Source organism: Peromyscus eremicus, chromosome 5 (genome assembly GCF_949786415.1).
Source record: "Peromyscus eremicus chromosome 5, PerEre_H2_v1, whole genome shotgun sequence".
Classification (NCBI taxonomy): Eukaryota; Metazoa; Chordata; class Mammalia; order Rodentia; family Cricetidae; genus Peromyscus; species Peromyscus eremicus.
Window position 1 is genome coordinate 119,880,172 of NC_081420.1, and position 23,999 is coordinate 119,904,170.

Sequence of the window (23,999 nt, forward strand, 5' to 3'; positions counted from 1 at the left end):
ATAAGATGCAAGACCCCTTGTCTAGCTCCTGAACTGCACATGTAGTCATGCGGCTGGAGTGAGGGCAGAATCCTAACAGTCACTGTCAATATGGAGTGCCTTAGAGCAGGGTGCAACCTAATGTCCAGGTTAGGCTTTTGTTACATTTATTTTGTTTGTTTTCTTAGTAGTGCATTTACATGACTGGAAATTCAAAAATACCGAAAAAACATATAGTGAAATATGAACATTAAAAGGAGCCCCTCCAGTTCCCATACAACTGTTAGGGTCCTCAAGAAGTCCCATAAAAGACCACCAGACACAATGCAATCAGCTAGAGTGCTTACTATCTAGAGAGTAAAGGTACCAGCATGCTGGGGCCACACATCCAACACAAAGGCAGAAATGGTGACCCCCAAGAAAAGCTTGCAGACTCTTTTATACACAACTAAGGGAATTCTAACAGCAGTGTGATCATTCTACCTAGGATTGGCAATCATATTAGTGCATTTCTAATTGGTTAGGGCTAGCAGGGGTGGGCTAAGGCTATAGCTTTTCCATTCTTGGGCAAGTCTGGACAAGTCCCAGTGTTGTGCCCAGATCGTGACCCCCAGAGAGACCACCAAAGATGAGCAAGCCAGAATGCAAAAGCAAAGTTTAATTTGGGATATCCAAATACAAGCCTAGGCAGGGACTGTCCAATACATCCAACACAGTGGAGGCTGGAGGAAGTGCCCACCTATCTGCAAGCTCAGTTTTTAAAGGGAAAAAAATCACAAGGTTACATCATTTAGGGGTGCTAGTACAGGTACAATTCTGATTGCCTCGCTTCTATGGGCTTTCTAGAAATCATGGCTTAATCTTACTTCTAAGGGAGTGGTTGCCCACCACCATTTCTCATTGGCTGCCCTCAGGTGGGGACATTTTTATGGTCAGTTACCCTGGAAACCAGGTTTGGAACATTCTACAGTCCAGCAGTCATTACCTCGTGACTACCTTGTGACTCTGTACTTTTACACTTCCTGGTTTCTGGAATCTGGACTGACTTGTTTCAGTAACTATTGGCCTATTCCTAGAAGGAGAAATCTTAGGCCTTAGTTTTTGGGTGAAAGCATTTTGGTCTTATTTCTAAGATGGCTCATTTTGGTCTCACACCAGGCTTTGCCCTTATTTGGTTATTACCTATGGGGGGGGTTGGCCCAGGCTACATGTAGTTCCCCTTGTTTCAAGAGGCAGGAACTGAGGCCTAGTTCTTAACTGAGTTATTAGGAGCCTGTCATGGTATTTGCTGGTCTTCTCAACAAGTTACACATTTCCATTGTACATAAGGCAAACAAGGTGCACACTACTATACATCCTTCCAAAGACACTTTACACATTATCCTATATGTGAAGGGCCCAAACAGCTTGACCACACAGCAGCCATGACAGGCTTAGGGGCCTAGACACAGCTTCTGTAGCAGGCTTACTGGCAGGCAACACCCAGATCCAGGAAAAGCCTTAAGCTGATACCACCCAGGGGTCCACCCAGGGGTGAGGAAGTACCTGACATCCCAAACATTGCAACCATTAGATAAGGTGGCCAGATGTCTGCTGTGGGATGTTCTGTATGGCAAATGTGTTGCTAATTAGTCAATAAATAAAACACTGATTGGCCATTGGCTAGGCAGGAAGTATAGGCAGGACAAGGAGGAGAATAAAGCTGGGGAGTGGAAGGCTGAGTCAGAGAGACACTGCCAGCTGCTACGATGAGAAACAGCATGTGAAGATGCCGGTAAGCCACAAGCCACGTGGAAAGGTATAGATTTATAGAAATGGATTAATTTAAGATATAAGAACAGTTAGCAAGAAGCCTGCCATGGCCATACAGTTTATAAGCAATATAAGTCTCTGTGTTTACTTGGTCGGGTCTGGCAGGTAAGAGAGATTTGTCCTGACTGTGGGCCAGGGAGGAAAACTCTAGCTACAGATGTCCTTGAGTCTAGCACACACCTATATTTTGTTTTACAGATTACCCCTAGACAATTGTCAGCCAATCAATGTCCTGGACCCTGGAAATCCCCTCACCCTAACCTCTGCTCTGATAAAAACTCTGCCCCACCTGAGCTCAGGGCTCTCTGCTTTCACTGCTGTGTGGGACAGACAGAGGAACCAATCTCTGGAGCTTGAAATAAAGGCTCTTTGCTTTTACATATGGGATTCGGTCTCCATGGTGGTCTTTTGGGCATCTCCAAGATCTGGGCATAACACTGTACACTTTGCTTTCACTATGAATACAACATACTTTATGTATCATTTTACACTTAAATGGCCACAGTGTTCCATATTTTATTTAACCTGTCCCTTTCTATACTTTATTTAACCTGTCCCTTATTAACAGAAAATTGGGCCATCAGTGGTGGCACAAGCCTTTAAGCCCAGCACTTGGGAGGCAGTGACAGGTGGATCTCTGTGAGTTTGAAGCCAGCCTGGTCTATAAAGTGAGTTTCCGGACAGCCAAGGCTACACAGGGAAACCCTGTCTTAAGAAAACCAAAAAGAACAAAAAGAAAGAAAGAAAAAGAAATCTTAAAAAAATAAAGAAAATTGGTGATATGGTAGTTTGATGAGAATGGCCCCATAAGATCAATGTTTGAATGCTTGCACAATCCCCAGTTGGTGGACTATTTAGGATTAGGAGGTGTGGCCTTGTTGGAGAAGATGTGTCACTGAGAGTGAGCTTTGAGTTTCAAAAGTCCACACCAGGACAAGTCTGTCTGTCTGTCTATCTCTGTCTCTCTCTTTCTCTCTTTCCCTCTCTCTGCCTGCTTCCTATAGATAATATGTAAGCTCTCAGCTACTGCTCCAGGGCCATGCCTGCCTGGCTACTGCCATGCTCCCTGCCATGATGATCATGGACTAACCCTCTGAAACTGTAAGCAAGACCCCAATTAAATGCTTTCTTTTATAAGTTGCCTTGGTCACAGTGTCTCTCCCCACAATAGAACTGTAACTGAGACATGGGGCCAGCAGGATGAGCCAGTGGATAAAGGCGCTTGCTGCCAAGCCTGGTGCCCCCAGCTTCTTCTTCTGTTGCTGTGATAAAACACTGACCAACACCAACCTAGGGAGGGAAGTGTCTGTTTGTCTTAGAGTTTACAGTTTGTCATCTAGGGAAGCCAAGATGGGAAATCAGGGCGGAAACACTGAAGACCATAGAGGAATGCCGCCTACTAACTCAATCCCATCATTTACCTATCTTTCTTTGTTGTTGTTTGTTTTGTTTTGCTTTGTTTTGTTTTGTTTTCGAGACAGGGTTTCTCTGTGTAGTTTTTGTGCCTGTCCTGGATCTTTCTCTGTAGACCAGGCTGGCCTGGAACTCACAGAGATCCACCTGACTCTGCTCCCAAGTGCTGGGAAAAAAGGCATGTGCCACCACTGCCTGGCTTATCTATCTTTCTTATACAGACCAGGCACATCTGCCTAGAGGTAGATGGTACTGCCCAAAGTGGGCTGGGTCCTCCTACATCAATGAACAATTGAGGAATTGCCCATAGACACCCCCATGGACCAATCTGATGAAAACAGTGCCTCAGTTGAGGTTCCCTCTTTCAAGATGTATCAAGTTGACAACAGTCGAGTTAGTCATCACACTGGAAAAACCTGCACTTGAGCTTCAGAACACACGGTGGAAGGAGAGACAACCCCTGTGGATTGTCCTTTGACCTCCACACATGCACCATGGCACATCGCTCACATAAACAAATAAATATAAAAAAAAAGTAATGTTTTCCCATTACAAATATTACAACAAAATAACCTCATGTATACATCATGTAGTGTGTATTTCATATACATATCTATAGGACGAAGTCTGTATGTGTGTAGAATGAACTCTAAGAAAAAGACCTGCCATGTTAAAGAGTATGTTTACCTGTAGTTTTGGTGATGATTCATAAATTCTTGTCAATAGAAGTTAAACTATTTTATTTTGTAATAAATAGTATATCTGAACATTCTTTTTAAAAAAATTTTTGAGGACTAATAACAGATTGAAGGCTCAGCCAGCCCAAGTGCCCCTAAATGCATCCAGGGATCCTTGGCATGCCACTTTTTTTTTAGTGATAAGCTCCATACAGAAGGAGACCTCAGAGAGGATTCTTTTGGTCTCCATGGCAACATTTACCTACTTAGAAGCCTCAAATTATTGTTCCTAGGTTACAAGAGTAAAATCTCAGGATGAAAACATTCTTCCCACTCCGTGTTTTAAATAGGAAAGCGATCAGGAAGCGCTGTGTAGGAACACAGTGGTACCCACTCTGCTGCAGTGCTTCTGGGTCGCTCGGCCTAGGATTAGCGTGTTTGCGGTTTGTTTCCTGGTGTCTGAGGCTGCCTTCAGTTAGTCCGTTTGCCAAAGAGACTTTCTGTTTTCCTTCCTGACAAAATACATAGAAGGTGTAGGGAGGAGGGAGGTATTGTCAGTTTGCCTTTAATCATTAGCTTTTCCTTAAGCACAGAACTTGGTTTCTGCCATGACACCTTGTTTCTTAGGTGTGTTTTTAGTTTATTTTACAGTTAATTGTTTTGTAATGGACTGTTTTCCAAAGACAAAAAAAAATCTGTCTAGTCTGATTTTCTATTTTACTATTAATCAGCAAACATGAACTCAGCTGACCTACCGGAAACCTCCATGAAGCCTAGGTAAACACGTACATTCTTAGCTGTTATCACTCAAAGGGGGCTCTTTGGTTACTTTTCTATGGCTGGATAAAACACCGTGACAAGTCTATTTTAGGCTTACAGTCCCAGAAGGTTAGAGCTCCTGAGGTCTGAGAGCAGGCATGGTAGCAGGAACAGCTGAGGGCTGAGAGCTCACATCTCAAACCACAAACAGGAAGCAGAAAGAATGCACTGGACACAGCTCAAAGCCCACCCCTAGTGATCCAGCTTCCTTTAGTAAGACCACACCTCCTAAACCTATGCAAACAGTGCCACCAACTGGGGACCTATTATTCAGATCCCCAGGAACTTGGGGGGACAAACTACCGTGTGTGTGTGTGTGTGTGTGTGTGTGTGTGTGTGTGTGTGTGTGTGTGTGTGTGTGTGTAAGGGCAAGTGCAAGTGTGTCGCAGAGTGAATGAGGTCAGAGGACAGCCTTGGGTATCAGTCCTCACGTCCCACCTTGAGAAAGGATCTTTGTTGTTTTCCTCCAGCATATGCCAGGCCAGCTGGCTTGTGAGCTTCTAGGGATTCCCTAGCTCCATCTCAAATCTCCCCATGGGACACTGGGATTACAGACACTAGTGCTATGAATCCAGCTTTTTTTTTTCCTTAAAGCTTTTACTTTGAAACATCATGGGAAAAAAGTTACAATTACACGTGGAGAAGAAGTACACATGACCACAGAAGGAAAACAACACAATTGGAAGCTGTCTTAGGGTTCCTAGAGCTGCAACAAACACCATGACCAAACAGCAAGCTCGACCAAACAGCAAGCTCGGGAGGAAAGGGTTTATTTACACTTCCACACTGCTGTTCATCACTGAAGGAAGTCAGGACAGGAATTCAAACAGAGCAGGAATCTGGAGGCAGGAGCTGGTGCAGAGGCCATGGAGGGGTGCTGCTTTCTGGCTTGCTCCCCTGGCTTGTTCAGTCTGCTTTCTTATAGAACCCTGGACCACCAGCCCAGGGATGGTACCACCCACCATGGGCTGGGCTCCCCTATTGATCACTGATTGAGAAAATGCCTTACAGCTGGATCTCATGGAGGCATTTTCTCAGTTGAGGCTCCTTCTTCTCTGATGACTCCAGCTTGTGTCAAGTTGGCATAAAACCAGCCAGTACAGAAGCACTGATGCCTGTCAGCTAGCTCTGAAGCTGAAGTTGGTCCAAGGGCTTAAAGAATGGGTTAGTAATCCTTTCCTTCTTCCTCAACCCTCTCCTCCAACAGAATCCACACCAGCCTCCTCATCCTTCTCCAGCGCAGCCATGTCCTCATGGACCTCAGAGATCTCCCCCTCCTCCATACCCTCATCCACATGCCAGTGCACAAAGCATGCTTGGTATACATCAGATCAAACTTGTGATCTAGGCGAGCCCAGGCCTCAGCAATGGCTGTGGTGTTGCTCGGCATGCACACAGCTCTCTGGACCTTGGCCAGGTCTCCACCAGGTACCACAGTGAGAAGCTGGTAAATAATGCCAACCTTAAAGCCAATGGGGCAGAAGTTCACACACTGGATGCTGCGCTTGGTCTTGATGGTGGCAATAGCAGCATTGACATCTTTGGGAACCATATCACCATGATACAACAGGCAGCAAACCATGTATCTACCATGGCGGGAGTGACATTTCACCATCTGGTTGGCTGGCTCAAAACAGGCATTGATGATCTCTGCTATAGAAAGCTGCTCCTGGTAGGCTTTCTCAGCAGTGTTGACAGGGGCATATGTGGCCAGAGGAAGTGGATGTGAGGGTATCCAGGTTGGTCTGGAATTCGGTCAGATCTAAATTCCCATCAAATCTGAGGAAAGCAGTGATGGAAGACACAATCTGGCTAATAAAGCTAAGGTTAGTGTAGGTTGGGTGCTCAATGCCAAGGTTTCTACAACAGATGTCATAGATGGCTTCATTGTCTACCATGAAGGCATAATCAGAGTTCTCCAGGGTGCTATTGGTGATGAGGATGGAATTGTAGGGTTCAACCACAGTAGTGGAAACCTGAGGTCTGGGTAAATAGAGAACTCCAGCTTGGACTTCTTTCTGTAATCAACAGAGAGCCGCTCCATCAGCAGGGAGGTGAACCGTGAGTCCGTTTTCCCCACCAAAGCTGTGGAAGACACCAAAAAAGGTGTTAAAAGAGTCCTCTCCTAATGGTCTTGTCACTTGGCATCTGGCCTTCTGCTGGATGTTCCAGGCAGTAGAGCTCCCAGCAGACAGTGCTGATTTGGACAAGAGCCTGGCCAATGTGGACAGAGATGCACTCATGCGTGGTAACCGTGGGTAAGAAGGCAAATGTGACAGAAGCAGACACTGGGTCCCAGCTCCTGTTCCCAACAGCCAAGAGTTGAGGTAAGTAACAATCTTATCCAGCTTTTGTGTGGTTGCTGGGGATTCTAATTCAGGTCTTCAAGCATGCACGGCAAGGGTGTTTATCCACTGAATCATCTTTTACCCCAGCCTGGTAAAAGTCCCCCTAAGATGTCCTTTAAAAATATCCTACGTGCACTAGGCACTCACTATGTAGACCAGGCTGGCCTCCGACTCAGAGGTTCACCTGCCTTTGCCTCCTGAGTGGGATTAAAGGTGCATGCCTCTGTGCCTGGCTCTATTTGCTGTTATTGTACAAAATTCATCTTTGAATTGTGGATGATTCAGTAATTTCTGCTAAAGGAAAGTGGAAAAATAAAAACAAAAGGAATCTACTGCATGAAAATAGCGTAAACCAGTTATTTGCTGTGCTTGAGAACAAAAATCCCAGTGTGTAAATCATGCTTTTCACGTGTGGTAGCATTATGAAACACGACTATAGACCTGGAGACTTAATATTAGTTATGGAGGCTTGGCTTTACCTTAGTTCTTATATGAATCTGTTTTTCTTTATCTACATTTTGCCTTGAAGCTTTTTATCTTTCTTTCTGTATGTCTTACTTTCCTGCTGTCTCTGTCTGTCTGTCTGTCTGTCTGTCAGCTGCCTGGCTTCTGGCCCCGTGTGTGTCCCTCTTTCTCCTCATTCTCTCCTCCTTCTCTTGAATAGATTTCTCCTTCTACTTATTATTGGTTAAACGACGTGCTGCTCGTGGCTGGCTGCCGCCCACAGCAGCCATGCCGGTGGAGGAGAGTGCTGGTCGGAAGAATCACAAGCCATAGTTACCTTTTTAGAGCTTTATTGGGAGAGAAGGGGAGAGAGAGAGAGGGAGGGAGAGGACAGACAGAAGGAAGGAGCAGAAAGGAAAAAGAAGGAAAGAAGGGGCGCACAGAGGGCCCACCCGCTTTTTAGGCTGGGACGCCATCGCAGGATGGTGACGTAATTAAGGACCAAATCCTTACACTTATTCTCTCTGCCCGCCAGCCCTGCCTACCCCTCCTCTGCCTAGCTATTGGCCATTCAGCTTTTTATTAGACCAGTCAGGTGCGTTAGGCAGGCAAGATGAAATAAATGCAACACATCTTTTCATCATTAACAAAGGCAACAGACACAGATGTCACACACCTTCACATAGTTAAAGTAATATTCCACAGCATAAACAAATGTAGTACATCTTTACATAGTTAAAATTATTCCCACAACACTGGTCTACAGAGCAAGTTCCTGGCCAGCCAGTGCTACACAGTTAGACCCTGTCTTAAAAGAGGGAGAGAGCGAGAGAGCGAGAGTGAGAGAGAGAGAGAGAGAGAGAGAGAGAGAGAGAGAGAGAGAGAGAGAGAGATTAGCCACCATTGCCCAGCTTTAAATGAAATAGATTTTAACTTTAGTTACAAATGTAATGTCTACTCCAGATGCCGTACCTCTGAGCTGTGTATCTTTCCCAAACTAATATAATCTCAAGTTGGTATAAAACTGAAATGCTAAGGCAAGACATGGTGACACATGTGTTTAATCCAAGAACTAGTGACACAGAGGCAGGTAGATCTCTGTGAGTTTGAAGCCAGCCTGGTCTACATAGCAAATTCTAGGCCAACTAAGGCCACACAGTGAGACTTTGTCTCAAAATGGAACAAAACAAAGCAAAAGAAACAAACAAACAAACAAACAAACAAAAACAGCAACCAAAAGCTGAAATGTCTTGTGTGTATGAAGCACGTTATTTGTACAGCATGATGGGATTCACTGACATTTCCACACACATGTACACCATGACTTCATTGTGTCTCTCTGCCCAACCTCCATATCTACTACCCATCCTTCAATGGCCTCATCAAGCAGCTTTTCAGAAAAGAGGGGAAAGAAACTTGGGAAAAGAATATTTAGGTTAGACTTTGTTTATATCTGTTCTCTATTTTTCTTAGAAAAACAAAAACTAGCTTTGGATGGTCAGTGATTTTTATCTCGGGATTATGACCAGGGCAAAGGCGGATGAAACCATATCCCCGACACTCTCAGTGATGTCCATCCATCACTGAGCAGGCAGATGAAAAAGAGTGTAGTGTGTTCATTACTTTTCTGACTGTTGTGATGAAACACCCTGACAAAACCAGCTCGAGGAAGTGTTTATTCTGCTCACAGTTCGGGGATACACAGTTCATCATGCTGGGGAAGTTCCGGTGGCAGGAGTCTGAGGCAGAGGGTCACACTGCAGCCTCAGTCAGGCACAGTGGGACATGAAAGCTAGTGTTCAGCTAATGCTCCAGCTGAGACCCTGGCCAATGGGCTAGTGCAGAGTGAGGCTGTCTTCATATCTCAATTACCCTAAGCTAGGCCATTCCTCACAGCCACACGCATAGGCTAACCTGATCTAAATGACCCCTCACAGGCCTTCCCAGAGGTCTGTGTCCTAGATGACTCTAGATCTGTCAAGTTGACAATTAAAATTAACTCTCACAGGTAGATCTGGTACTTAAAAAATAGATGTCTTTAAAATGTCCCATGATTAGTAATGTTTCTGAACCTTAACTCTGGTTGTTGTTTCTACATAATTTCTTAAATCTAGAAATAGAAAATGAGCAGTCTTTTCAAATGTAATATGCCCGTGTTACCAGATTATCAGAGAATCCTTTTCAGGGTTAGTCATTCTCTTAGTTGCGGGGCATTTACCCACCAACCCCACAGCTCCCCAGAGTTTTCTTGAGTGCAAGCAGCAGGAAATATTAGATAGAAGGACTTAGATTGTGGAGATAAACAGAAAATAAAGGATAGCCTCGAGAGGGCCTGGAACCTATTTCAACAATCCCCGACTGTCTCTGTCCCAGGTTATTTATAGAGACACCAAAGGGTGGAACAAAGACCTCCCCCCAGCACAGCCAAGTGCAGACCATCTCAGACACCTGCACTCAGGCCCATGGTCCTAATCATCCTCTCTATGCGGACCTGCTGGGTAAAGCCACGAGGAACTTGAAAACAGGCTCCCACACTTAGGGTTTCTATTGTTGTGAAGAGACACCATGACCACAACAACTCTTATAAAGGAAAACATTTAATTGGGACTAGCTTACATTATCAGAGGTTTAGTTCATTATCATCACGGTAGGACATAGCAATGTGCAGGCAGACATGGTGCTGGAGCTGAAAGTTCTACATCTTGATCCCTAGGCAACAGAAGGAGACTGTGTGCGTGTCACACTGAGCAACACTTGAGCAAAAAGAGACCTCAAAGCCCACCTCCACAGTGACACACTTCCTCCAACAAGGCCACACCTACTCCAAGAAGGCCATATCTCTTAATAGTGCCATTCACTATGGGCAAGCATTAAAACACATGAGTCTATGGAGGCCATACCTATTCAAACCACCATATTCCACTCTCTGGCCCCCAAAGGCATGCAGCCATAACATATTGCAAAATGCATTTAGTCCAACTTCAAGAGTACACATAATCCTATCACAGTCTCAACAACATTTAAAAGTCCAAAGTTCAAACTCTCTTCTGAGATTCATACAGTCTCTTAACTGTAATCCCCTGTAAAAAAAATAAAAAAGGGGGGCTGGAGAGATGGCTCAGCAGTTAAGAACACTGGCTGTTCTTCCAGAGGTCCTGAGTTCAATTCCCAGCAACCACATGATGGCTCACAACCATCTGTAATGAGATCTGGTGCCCTCTTCTGGCCTGCAGGGATACATGCAGACATTATACTGTATAATAAATAAATAAATAAATCTTTAAAAAAAATAAAAAAATAAGAAAGCAGATAACATACTTCCAACATATAATGGCACAGGATATACATTACCTTTCAAAAGGTAGGAGAGGGAGAATAGTGAAGAAATACTGGACCAAAGTAAGACTGAAAACCAGTTGGGCAAACTTCAAGCTCTGCTTTTCCATGTCTGATGTCAAAATGCTCTTCAGATCTCCAACTCCATTCAGCTTTGTTGACTGGAACACACTTCTTTGTCTTGGGCTGGTTCCACTCCCTGTTAGCAGCTCTCCTCAGCAGGTATCCCACAACTCTGGCATCTCCAACATCTTGGGGTCTCCAAGGTAATCCAGGCTTCACTTTCACAGCTTCTCACAATGGCCTCTCTGGGCCTCCATTCAGGGACACCCCTGTGGCACACCTTGCCTCAGTGGCTTTCCTTAGTCTAGAAGAGAGATTCCATAACCCCTTTCTTTTATCCTTCACTCTAAAGTCAGAATCATGTGGCCAAAGCTTCCAAGTTCTGCTGCTTACTGGGGCTCGACCATGGTCCCCTGGTTCAGCTCCATGGTCAGTAGCTTTCTGTTTCCCATGATTTCCTTCACTGCCTAAGCTTGGCTGTCCTAGAACTTGCTCTGTAGACCAAGCTGGACTTGAACTCCGAGATCTTTGTGCCTCTGTTTCCTGAGTACTGAGATTAGAGGTGTGTACCACCACACCTGAACCTCAGATGTTCTTTAATTCCTTTCACAAGTTGGAAGCTTAGCTGGGTGGGATCTGGCCCTGAGGTCTCCACTACATTTATTTCATTTAACACCAGTTTTTCCTTTAGTCTGTTTATCTCCTTGAACACAGGATTTAGATCCATTCTACTTCCTGGTACTCCCCTTTCTCCTCAAATTGTACATTTTGTATTTTTCCTTGCTCAGCTTGCTTCTTGTCATTATAGATCTTCATAAGAGTGAAAGCTAATAACCATACAGCAAACTCAATACTAGGCTTTTTTGAGATTTCCTCTGCCAATGGAATTAATCTAAAACTCTTCACTTTAGCCTCAGGCAGACTTTTCAGACAAGGGCAAAAGGCAGCCACATTTTTCACCAAATTATCATAAGACTGGTTGCTAGGCTATATACTAACATTCTTCTCCTCTGAGACCTCTTGAATCAGGACCCCGCAGTTCAAATCACCCTTAGCTCAACTGTCTTCCATGTTTCTACTAGGATGGCCCATTAAGCCCCACTTAAAGCATTCAACTAATTTTCTAATCCATAGTCTCAAGGTCCATATTCCTTCAAACAAAAGCATGGTCAGGCCTATCGTAGAAATACCATAGTCCCTGGTACCAGCTTCTGTCTTAGTTAGGGTTTCTATTTCTGTGAAGAGCCACCATGACCATGGCAACTCTTATAAAGGAAAACATTTAACTGGGGCTGGCTTACAGTTTCAGAGATTTAGTCAATTATCATCATGGCAGGACATGGTGGTGTGTAGGCAGACACCTACCGTCTCAGAACACTTCTGTTGCCAGTGAGTCAAGATGTAAGAACTTTCAGCTCCTTCTCTAGGACCATGTCTGTCTGTATGCTGCCATGCTTCCTACCATGATGGTAATAGACTAAACCTCTGAACTGTAAGCAAGCCCCCAAAATGTTTCCTTTGTTAGAGTTGTCATGGTCATGGTGTCTCTTCACAGCAATAGAAACCCTAACTAAAAGCTGGGTGGGGTGGCTCACACCTTTAATCCCAGTACTTGGGAGGTAGAGGCAGGCCAATCTCTGTGACTTCAAGGCCAGCCTGGTCTATAAAATGAGTTCCAGGACAGCCAGGGCTACACAGAGAGGCCTTATCTTGAAAAACCAAAAAAGAAAAGAAAAAAGAAAAGATACCCTAAGATGGATAATATATGTAAAACATAGATCCTATAAATATAACAGGGCATTAATAGAGGCTATTGTTACTATAGTATGTTATCTGAATACTTCTTATGTATCATGTAGCGGATAATTAAACAAGATCCTCAAAGGGAAATGGATTTTGTAGCCTCATGGCTATAGTGTGAAGATTATCATGTAACTGGCAAGAACATAAATGTGTATATGAAAATATGGCCTTATATATTATTAGTTACAAACATTAAGTTGTACCTCAGGGGCCAAGCACTGTATATATAGTAGGAAATGATAAGTACACTTGGAATGTGCTGAAGGAATAAAGAACAGAAGTAATAGCCAGGTGTGTATTGCTGTGATAGGCCTGGGTATGTGTTTGTTTGGAGGAATTTGGACTTCCATACTTTGGGTTATGAATGCAGTGGAATGCTTTAAGCTCTGCTTAATGGGCCACACTAGTAGGAGCATGGAAGACAGAGGGGCTAAGAGTTGTTTGAACTGTCGGGGGCTCACTCAAGAGGTTTCAGAGAAGAATTTAATATGTCGCCTAGAGATAGTTCTTGAAAGTGGCTGTCTTTTGCCCTTGTCTGCCTGAGACTAAAATAAAGAGTTTTGGATTAATTCTATGGGCAGAGAAAATCTCAAAACAGCCTAGTACAGACTCTGTCATGTGGTTATCAGTGGTAACTCTAAAGATTTATAATGAAAAGGAGCAAGCTGAGCAGGGTAAATTACAGACTGTTGAGGAGTAAAGAGCATGGGGAATTAGAATGGAGCCAAGTCCCGTGTTTAAGAAAATAAATTAAGAAACTGAATAAATGGAGTGGTGACCTCAGGGCAAGATCCCACCCAGCTAAATTTCCAATTGTGAAAAGGAACTAAAGAAAAGCTTAGATACAGGTGTGGTAGTGCACATCTTTAATCCCAGCACTGGGAAGGCAGAGGCTGACAGATCTCTGAGGTTTGAGGTCAGCCTGATCTACAGAGCAAGTTCCAGAACAGCCAAGCTTGGGCAGTGAAGGGACCCATTAAAAACTGAAAGCTGGTGAAGATGTAATTCAACAAGGGGGCCATGTTCCAGGCCCAGCAAGCAGCAGAACTTGCCAGCTTTGGCCCCAGGGTTCTGGCTTTAGAGGTAAGGATAGAAGAAAGAGGTTATGGAATTTACCGCTGAGATTAAGGAAAGCTACTGAGGTCAGGCATGTGTCAGGGGTGTCCCTGAATGGAGGCCTAGAGAGGTCATTGCATGAAGCTGTGAAGTTGAAGCCTGGACTGCCTTGAAGACCCCAAGATATTAGATATGTCAGAGTCATGGGATACCTGCTGAGGAGAGCTGCTAACAGGGAGTGGAACCAGTCCAAGAGAAAGATGTGTGTTGTAGTCAACAAAGCTGAAAGAAGTTGGAGGTCTGAAGAGCATATTGACATCAGACATTGAGATGAAGAGTTTGAAGTCGAACCAACTGGGTTTTGGTCTTGCTTTGGTCCAGTATTTCCTCCTGATGCACCCTTCCCTACATTTTGGAACAGTAATTTATATCTTGGGCCATTATATGTTAGAAGTATATGATCTGCTTTTTGATTTTGATTTTACAGGGGATTACAGTTAAGAGATTGTATGAATCTCTAACGGGCAGTGGTGGTGCACGCCTTTAATCCCAGCACTCGGGAGGCAGAGCCAGGCGGATCTCTGTGAGTTCGAGGCCAGCCTGGGCTACAGAGTGAATTCCAGGAAAGGCGCAAAGCTACACAGAGAAACCCTGTCTCCAAAAAAAGAAAAAGGAAAAAAAAAAGAGATTGTATGAATCTCAGAAAAGACTTTTAAACATTTTTGAGACTATGATAGCTAGGAGGACTTTTGAATTTAGACTAAATGAATTTTTCACTATGATATTGCTATAAGGACTTTTGAATTTAGACTAAATGAATTTTTTATTATGATATTGCTATAAGCTTGTGAGGGCTAGGGAGTGGAATGTGCTAGTTTGAGTGTAATTGGCCCCCATAAATTCACAGGGAGTGGCACTATTAGGAGGTGTGGCCTTGTTGAAGTAGGTGTGGCTTTGTTAGAGGAAGTATGTCACTGTGGGAGTGGGCTTTGAGGTCTCTTTTTGATCAAGCTTCACTTAGTGTGACAGGCAAATTCCTGTTGCTTAAGATGTAAGACTCTTAGCTACTTCTGCAGCTTCATGTGTGCCTGCACATCACCATGCTCCCTGCCATGATGATAATGGACTGAACCTCTGAATTGTAAACTGCCACCTCAATTCAATGTTTTCCTTTATAAGAGTTGCGGTGAGCTGGTCGGTGGTGGTGCACACCTTTAATCTCAGCGTTGGGGAGGCAGAGGCAGGCGGACCTCTGTGAGTTTGAGGCCAGCCTGGTCTACAGAGTGAATTCCAGGACAGGCTCCGAAGGTACACAGAGAAACCCTGTCTTAAAAAAACAAACAAACAAACAAATAACAAAAAAAAGAATTGTTGTGGTCATGGTGTCTCTTCAAAGTAATAAAAACCCTAACTAAGACACCAGGAGTCTGGGGAAAGGTATTTTAAGGTTCTGAGTTGGAAATGCTAGAACTCAAAGCGTTACCACTTGTTAGGGTCAGAGACTGGACTGGCAGCCCTGAACAAGCCAGGCTCAGCCCTCCATCCTTAAAAGGCCAATTAAACAAACAAGACATAAGGAAATGCAGCAAGAAGAGAGTTATTTGCTGTGGTCACACTGGGAAGAGGAAGAAGGAGGCCCAGCAATCGCCACCCCGGTCCAGTTTCACGTTCCTAACAAGGTGTAGGTTTGAGTAGCTGGCAAAAGTGAAGCACCCTGTCAGCGTGGGGTCCCTCCCATCACCATTGTCTCAGCTCCCATCGCTCCTGTCCAGTGGCCTGACAAAGTGTCAGAACTGTGTAACATCTCTGTGTCGGAGATAAGCTCCCCCTGGCTGGCACCAGACCCCCTGACTTTTTCTTCTCCTAGAGATTCCTGAGGAAAATCCAATTCCTTGAGGTTCATTGCTTCCATAGTCCAATAACCACAAGGAAGGATACCAGTATCTTTTAGAACACTTGCATTCCTGCCAAGACAGAAAGGTGGTGACTAAACTGTCAGAAGGGTCAGAGGCACATTTGCCTTTGACAGTAAAACCAGACATTCGGGTTTTTTAAAAGGTATTTCCTTTTCCCTGTTGTTAGCTGATATTTCAAGTCCATCCCCCTCCTTCTTTTGAGAGAGTGTTATAGTGTAGCTTTTTCTTTTGGAAATAACATGATTACCTTGTTATTGGCATTACTAAGGGTCAGAGCCTAGACCTTGACAGCTCCAACAATCCAAGTTCAGCCACCCTGTCCTTACTAATGAAACAAACAAGTTATAGCAAAAGCAAAGGAGGTTTATTCAGTTGGGTAGAAGAGGGACAATGAGATCTGAGATCCCCTTCAAGTTCATTTGAGGTCCTGGCACTTGGTTTAGGTTTAAGTATCTGGCCAGAGTTACACATAACTATGCAGTCCTGATGCCCATCATTGACCCATCATTGTCTTAGCTCCTGCCTCTCCTGAGTCTTCTGCCAAGTCCCACCCGAATATCGAACAGTCCTTGAAGGGAGGAGTAAGGATTAAGAATTAATAGATATGAAAAATAGAGACGTAGTTGACACAAAAGAAAAAGACAGAGACACAGAATAGCATCGGGAGAGCTCTGGGTCAATACCACAGTCGCCCCGAGTTTATTCCTCATCAACTTTTTATTCACCAGCAAGGAGAAAGGCAAAAGACCTCCCCCTCTTTTTTTTTTTTTTTTTTTAATTTTTTTCGAGACAGGGTTTCTCTGTGTAGCTTTGCGCCTTTCCTGGAACTCACTTTGGAGACCAGGCTGGCCTCGAACTCATAGAGATCCGCCTGGCTCTGCCTCCCAAGTGCTGGGATTAAAGGTGTGCGCCACCACCACCCGGCAAGACCTCCCCCTCTTAAGGACACAATGGTTCAAAGTACAAACAAGTGTAAATACCTCCTTAATTCTCAAAACGTCTAGTAGCCGTGCCTTACAGCAAAACATCCTGTAATTAGGCCTTGAAGTATAAGACATCTGGTAAACTATACCTTTGGCCAAAATATCCTATTATGCAGCCTTGAGGGGCAAAACAAGTATCTCTGACCTTGAGTCAAGATGGAATAAGGCTTCACTATGGAGTCTCCATACTGGGTGACAAAGTAGAAGCTTCCTCCAGGATCAGCAGGGGCAGATAAAGAGGAGCAGCTCCCTCGAAGGAAGAGATAAGTTCTCCAGGAACAATGGACAGCATGCAGGACAGACTGAACTGAGGGTGCACAAGCCTGAAGCAGTGGTTTCAAAACCAGGTGAGGGTCTGGTTGTCTCACCAGAGCAGGAGAGGGCACACAGGCTGAAAACCAACAGGTTAAAAGCTTCACTTCCTCCTCCAGGGTGTTTTGCGATGTGATTTTTAGTATCATTAGTCACGAAAGATGCTTGACACTTACTAGCCATTGGTAACACATGGGAGGCAGCAAAGTCTATCCAGTACTGAGACTGTGAATGTAACAGTTAGTAGAATGCTAGTCTAGCATAGTTCTAGGTCCCATCTCCAGTAGTCTGGATAAACTCAGTGGTGCACGCCTGTGTTCCTAGCAATTGGAATGTGGAAGCAGGAGGATGAAAGTTCATGGTTATTCTTGGCTACATACTGAGTTTGGGGCCAGCCTGTGTTGTATGAGATCCTGTCTCAAAAAACAAGAAAGGTGGATGGAGAAGGAGAATGCAAAGGAGTATGTACCAGTGAGGCTCCAATCTCTGGAGATAAACACAGCAATCTGAACAAAGTTCAATACAGAGAATTGTTACCTATGACAGAAAGAGGCCGAACAGGGGTTTGCCTAGCAAGACACAGAGAGACTCTAAAGCATACACAAATAGATTTAGTGAGCAGCCGCTGCCCACTATCACAGCTGAGATAAGAGGATGAGTGGTGTGGCTGACCTCATTGGAAGTAGCACGCCTTGGCTCACCGGCAGCCCAGAACGCAGTGCCTTCCAGCATTCCTTCAGTGCTGACTACTGACAGAGCTGAACAACTTATCCAACTTTGTTATTGAACAGGCCTTGGAAGACCAGTGGATTTGAACTGGAGAGGGAAAATTTAGTACTTAGCACAGTGTTTATAGGATTTTCTTTTTTTGGTGTGTGTGGGGGGTTGAAATACAGTTTCTCTGTGTAGCCCTGGCTGTCCTTCTGGAACTTGCTTTGTAGACCAAGCTGGCTTTGAACTCACAGAGATCCACCTGCCTCTGCCTCCCAAGTGCTGGGACTAAAGGTGTGCACCATCACCATCCAACTATAGGATTTTCTTAAATATTTGCTTTAATATATTATCCCTCAGTCTTATTTATTCATCTTTTTGTTGTTTTGTTTTTGTTTTTCTGAGACAGAGTTTCTCTGTGTAGTCCTGGCTGTCCCAAAACTTTCTCTGTGGACCAGGCTGGTCTAGAACTCAGAGATTAGCCAGCCTCTGCCTCCTGAGTGCTGAGACTAAAGGCGTGTGCCACCACCACCTGGTTTATTTATTCATTTTAAAGGTGTGCCATCCAAGGCCGAGCATAGTGGTGCATGCCTTTAGTCTACAAGGTCTACAAAGTGAGTTCCAGGACAGCTAAGGCTGTTACACAGAGAAACCCTGTCTCAAACAACAACAACAACAAAACAAATTAAAAAATGTGGCATCCGACAGTCTTTTTCTTCTGTACTTAAGTACATCTTAGCCAGAGAAGTCATATTGTCTCACCAGGCTCCACCAAGTCTACAGATGAGAGGAAAATACTTAAGAATCTGAAAAGGGGCTAAGGATGTCTTAACAGCTCAGCCGGTAGAGTGCTTGCCCAGCGTGAGAGTACCAGAGAAAGCCCATTAAAGGAAAACTCCCGGTCAGCCTTGCAGCTTCATCTAAACTAAATTTTAGTTTATAAAACCATGCTACAGTGCTCACTTCAGCAGCACATATACAAAGATTGGAATGAAACAGAGAAGATTAACAGGGCCCCTGCCTGAGCATGTTGTGCAAATTCATGAGGCCTTCCATATCTTTAAAAGGAAAAAAAACCCTCATGTTACATACTATATGAAAAAGCTACTCACTTATTTGTATCTAGGAGTTGTTTGATTTGGTGTAGGAAGTTTTATATGGGTGGGTTAAGCATGCTAAAAACAAGTACACATTCAAATTGAGGAAAATTTAAGTAATTAGAAAGATGGGGTAGAGGCAGCCAAGAAGCAAAACTTCTCGTTTTTGTTTTCCATCTTTATAAAGTTGGCAGATGGCTCAGCCATGAAGAACACTGGCTGCTCTTCCAGAGGACCTGGGTGTGTTTCCCAGTATCCACATGGCAGATCACAAGTATCAGTGACCCCAGTCCCATAGGCTCTGGCGCCCTCTTTTAGCTTCCTCTGGCACTGAGCACATGTGATATATGAACATACATGCAGGCAAAATACCCAAACCAAATAAAAAAATAAAAATAGTCAGGTGGTGGTGGAGCACGCCTTTAATCCCAACACTCAGGAGGCAGGGATAGGTGGATCTCTGTGAGTTCAAAGCCAGTCTGGTCTACAAAGCAAGTTCCAGGACAGCCAAAGCTGCCTCTAAAAATCAAAAGGAAAACAAACAAACAAACAAACAAAAAAAACAACTTTAAAAGAGGATAAGATGGATGTTTCTACGTGTTCTGCCTGTCTAAGGGTAGCATTGTACAAATCTGAGTCTAGTCAATAAGAAAAACACCAAAAAAAAAAAAAAAAGCCCCTCTAAAAATTAGTCCATCTTAACAGGAAAAGCTGATGTATTTGTTTGCTCAAGTGTTACTATACACTGGGATTATAGCTCACCTCTGTGTGTGGTGGTGTGAGTGAGAATGTCCCCCAGAGGCTCATGTACTTTTAAAAATTTATTTCTTATTTTATGTGCATTGGTGTTTTGCCTGCATGAATGTCTGTGTGAGAGTGTTGGACCTCCTGAAGTTGGAGTTATAGTTGTGACCCATGCTAGGAATTGAACCCAGGTCCTCTGGAAGAGCAGCCAGTGCTCTTAACTGCTGAGCCATCTCTCCAGCCCTCTATGCTAACATCTCTCCCCATCGGCTGGTGCTCTTTGGGGGAGGTTTAGGCAGTGAGGCCTTGCTACAGGAAGTATGTTGCTGTGGGTGGGTGTTCAGAGGATACAGCTTCGCTCTACTTCTAGTACGGTTTTCTGGTGTCTGCTATTGAGGATGTGATCTCTCAGCTTCCTGCTCCTCATGCATCAGGGTGAACTCTTACCCCCCTGGACTTCTTAGCCCAAATGAACAACCCCTCCTACACTTTTCACTACAATGTATATCACAGCAACACAAGAGTGGCCAGCTTGCTGCGGAACTGAGGTTGGAGCCCCAGAGACGAGCTTTCTACCTGCTGGCCACCTCTCAGTAGATAATGAGATGTTCTGAGGAGTTCAAAAATGTCGGTTAACATAGAACCAGCAGGATGCCAAAAAAACCTCTCTCCTACCCAGTGCTCTAGTCTCCCTCTCCAGTGCCCCATACTGGCTGAATTAAACCATGGCCAGGTGGAATGACTTGGGAAATGTGATTTACAAAGTCCCCGCCCTACATGAAGGGGCCTATTTGGGTTGTGAGATAATTGAAGTGGGAAAGTTGGGCATCATTTACCAATGTTTTCCTTCCTTTTTGCTTTGCCTTTCCATATCACAGAAGGGAGAATTCAGCTTTGACACAATGCAGCTGGAGTTGGGGATGTGACACTGGTAAGGTGCTCAAGACTTTCTTGCTCCTTGGCAAGACTGAAGCCATTGCAGGGACAGTGTAGGTGTGAACTAGCAGGTTGAGAGCAGAGTATAACTTCTGAGCTCAACTGGGAAGCTGGGAGCATGCCAGGCTGCCAGCTGAAGTCAGTGAGTGAGGAGCACAGCATCTCCCACTGTGCAGGCTGGGAACTGGCTGGTTGGTGAGGGACCATGTTAATCTTTAGACCACTTCCCTGGTACTTTGGGGCACTAGGCACTTACTTTACATGATGTTTCTATGATATTCCTAGGTAAATGCCCAAGCATCACTCTCTACCTCATTTCCTTTCAGGGCCTTTCTTCCCTATACCCCTAACCTGTTTTTTAGTACTTACACAAATTTAATGTATATTTTAAATTTTCTTTTACAACACATTTTTGTGGCCTATTAACACCGTACCCTTTAAACATCAGTACCCTTTAAAAAGGCCTCAGTTTTCAAGTTTATTGAATTTTACTGTGTGTGTATATGGTGTGTGTAGATGTACACATACCATTATGCTCATATGTGGAGTTGATTCTCTCCTTTCACCTTTATGTGTGTTCAGAGGATTGAACTCTGGTCATCAAGCTTGGGCAACAAGTACCTTTATCCACTAAGCCATCTTACTGACCCTAGCTCAGGCTTTCAACAGGTAGGAGAAATGCCTTGTTTACTAGAGTCTTAAGACTGGCAATAGAAATGCCTTCATCTCTGGAATGTGTTTGTTGCAAAGAACTAGAAAGAAAACATGAAAATTAGTAGAAAGTTCAGGCCCGCTTCATTCTTTCCTCAGCCTACTGGCATGGTGTGGCATTTTCCCGGGCTCTTCAGTGTTGTGATCTTTACTATCTAAGATCACGGGAGAGGTTTTATTTCCAAAGAGTGGTTAGGGGACTAAATGTGTATTTGTAAAGCTGTAGATATTTATTCTAGAAAATAATGCAAGATAAGCTGATTATATTAGCTACCTAATCAGTGTAAACATGTTAACTATTTTTGCTAATTGACAAAAATAAAACCAAATGCTAATTGAATTAATTGGAAACAGCAGATGTTGCACAAGAAAATGTTACTTGGTTTATAAAACTGAGTCATGAGTAGATCCAAAGGCAAATAATAAAATCCATTCATTTTTTTTGCTTTTTACTTTGTCTTTCTACTTTGTTTAAAAAATAACCCTCCATTGGAGAATAATTTTCATTCCACAAAATTCATCTTGCTAAAGAACACTGCACAATTTCTTCTTTTGTTGTTGTTTTGTTTTTAAGGACAGGGTTTTTCTGTGTATCCCTGGCTGTCCTGGAACTCACTCTGTAGGCTAGGCTGGCTTCTAACTCACAGAGTCTACCTGCCTCTGCCTCTAGAGTCCTGGGAGAAAAGTCATGTGCCACTACCACCTGGCAAAATGTACATTTTCTTGTTTTTACCATATTCATAGACTTGTGCAACTGCTAAAGCCATCTAATTTTAGGCCATTTTTTCTTTTCTCAAAAATCCTACCTATTAGGCCTGGGGAAACAACTCTGCAGGCGTTAGGTTCGCCTGCTGACCCCGGAAGCCTGAGGGCTCAAATGAGATTTCCAGAGCCCATGAAGAAGTCAGCTACTGTGGCCTGGTCTGTATCACCAGCACTCCTGTGGTGAGACAGGAGCAGGGACAGGAGAGTCACCTGGAGCTCAGGGGTCAGCCAGCCTGGATTGCACAGTAGCCAAAGAGAAACTCCACCTCAACAAAGAGGAAACTGAGAACTAACTCCTAAAATAGTTCCTGTGACCTCCACACAGAGTGGCACAGGTGCGCCCTCCCCACAACTAACAATTGTTTAAACTCTACCAATCAGCAGCAAATACCTCTCCCCACTGCCCTTCCTTCCCAACCTTTCTTGCTGTCTGCACATTTACGCGTTCTGGACATTCACTCACAGGGAATCCTACCTGCGGCCTTCTGTGCCAGGCTGGGCTCATTTTGCAGTATTTTCAAGGCTCATGCATTTCATCTTATCTTGTTAGAACTTCTACTGCTAATAATATTTCATCGTGTGTCTCTATCATGTTTGTTTACCCATCCACTAATGGATATTGGATGCTCCTACCTTATCTTGATTGTTGATGGTGTCCTAGACAGTTATATTAAACATCAAGTTGTGTGGTTTAAGTATTATAGTTTGCTGGGTGGTGGTGGTGCACACCTTTAATCCCAGCACTTGGGAGGCAGAGGCAGGTGGATCTCTGTGAGTTTGAGGCCAGCCTGGTCTACAAAGTAAGTTCCAGGACAGCCAGGGCTGTTACACAAGGAAACCCTGTCTTGAAAAAGCAACCAAAAAAAAAAAAAAAAGTATTATAGTTTAATCAGTGTCAAGTATATCACAAAATTTGTAAAAATTATTTCATATAAGTTTAAAATGTTTCTTAAGAGTATTGTCTTCCACATTTATGCTGGTTTGGATTTTTATGCTACATTTTGGCATATTTTATTAACAATGTCTTATTTCGTTTTTAACATATACTTATTAGTATATGCTGAAACTTGATCTGAAATATCCACCAAAGACCCATGTATTCAAGGCTAGTTGCTTGGCCAGTGGTACATATAGGGGGATGGTGGAATCTTGGAGAGGTGGGGCCTGGTGGAAGAAGTTAGGCCACTGGGACACACCTTAGAAGGGGTTATGGAACAATGGTGCCTTCTTTTTTCTCCTGTTGCTTACTGGCTACCATGAGGTGAGCAGCTCATTCTACCACATGCTTCCTGCTGTTGTCTTGACACATGGCTCAAGCTAATGGAGCCAGTCTACTACAGACCAAAACCTCTGACACTGTGAACCAAACTTAATCTTCTCTCTTTTTAATCTTTATTTTTGAGAATTTCAACAGGTATTAGATATGTATTAATAGTAATTAGATATGTACTAATATTTAATCAAACATTAATTAAGTATGATCAAGTATACCCTCCATTTGCCTCTTCTAATATCTGCCATGCCCCTCATTAGCCCCTCTCACTTGATTTTTTTAAATAACCCACTAAATCCAGTTAATACTGCTGATATGTGATGGCTACATAGAACCATCTGTTCTCCAGATGTGAATTCTCCAATGGCCACTTCCTCAAAAAAGAAGTCTTTTCTCTTGACAAGTTGACTTTCTCAAGGGGCTGGAGCGATGGTTCAGCAGTTAAGAGCACTGGCTGCTCTTGCAGAGGACTGGAGCTTGATTCCCACACCCACACAGTGGCTCACAGCCACCTCTAACTCCTGTTCCAGGGGGTCTGACAGGCTCCTCTCACCTCCATGGGGCCAGGCACACACACGGTGACCAGACATACATGGAAGGCAAAACGTTCATACAATAAGTTAATAAAGATCTACATTTTTTTAAAGTTGATTTTCTGCTGAGTGTTGGTGGCACATGACTTTAATCTCAGCACTTGGGAGGCAGATCTCTATGAGTTTGAGGCCAGCCTGGTCTACAGAGCAAGTTCCAGGACAGCCAGGGCTACACAGAGAGACCCTGCCTTAAGAAAAAAAAAAGTTT

At 43.9% G+C, this 23,999-nt stretch overlaps 1 protein-coding gene, 1 non-coding gene and 1 pseudogene across 2 annotated transcripts in view; 2 read left to right on the plus strand and 1 right to left on the minus strand.

Moving 5' to 3' along the window:
• Positions 1-5,461: 5,461 nt before the first annotated feature.
• On the minus strand, positions 5,462-6,759 carry LOC131911895 (tubulin alpha-1B chain-like; annotated as a pseudogene).
• The window catches only part of Otud4 (OTU deubiquitinase 4), a 78,145-nt gene continuing 60,799 nt past the window's right edge, over positions 6,654-23,999 (plus strand). Inside the window, exon 1 of the mRNA XM_059264308.1 lies at positions 6,654-7,027. The gene's annotated coding sequence lies outside the window, so the exon portion shown is untranslated. The remainder of the gene's footprint in view (positions 7,028-23,999) is intronic.
• LOC131912099 (U6 spliceosomal RNA) lies at positions 18,628-18,734 on the plus strand. Its single transcript, XR_009379517.1, has one exon. It is a non-coding gene; the product is annotated as a U6 spliceosomal RNA (small nuclear RNA).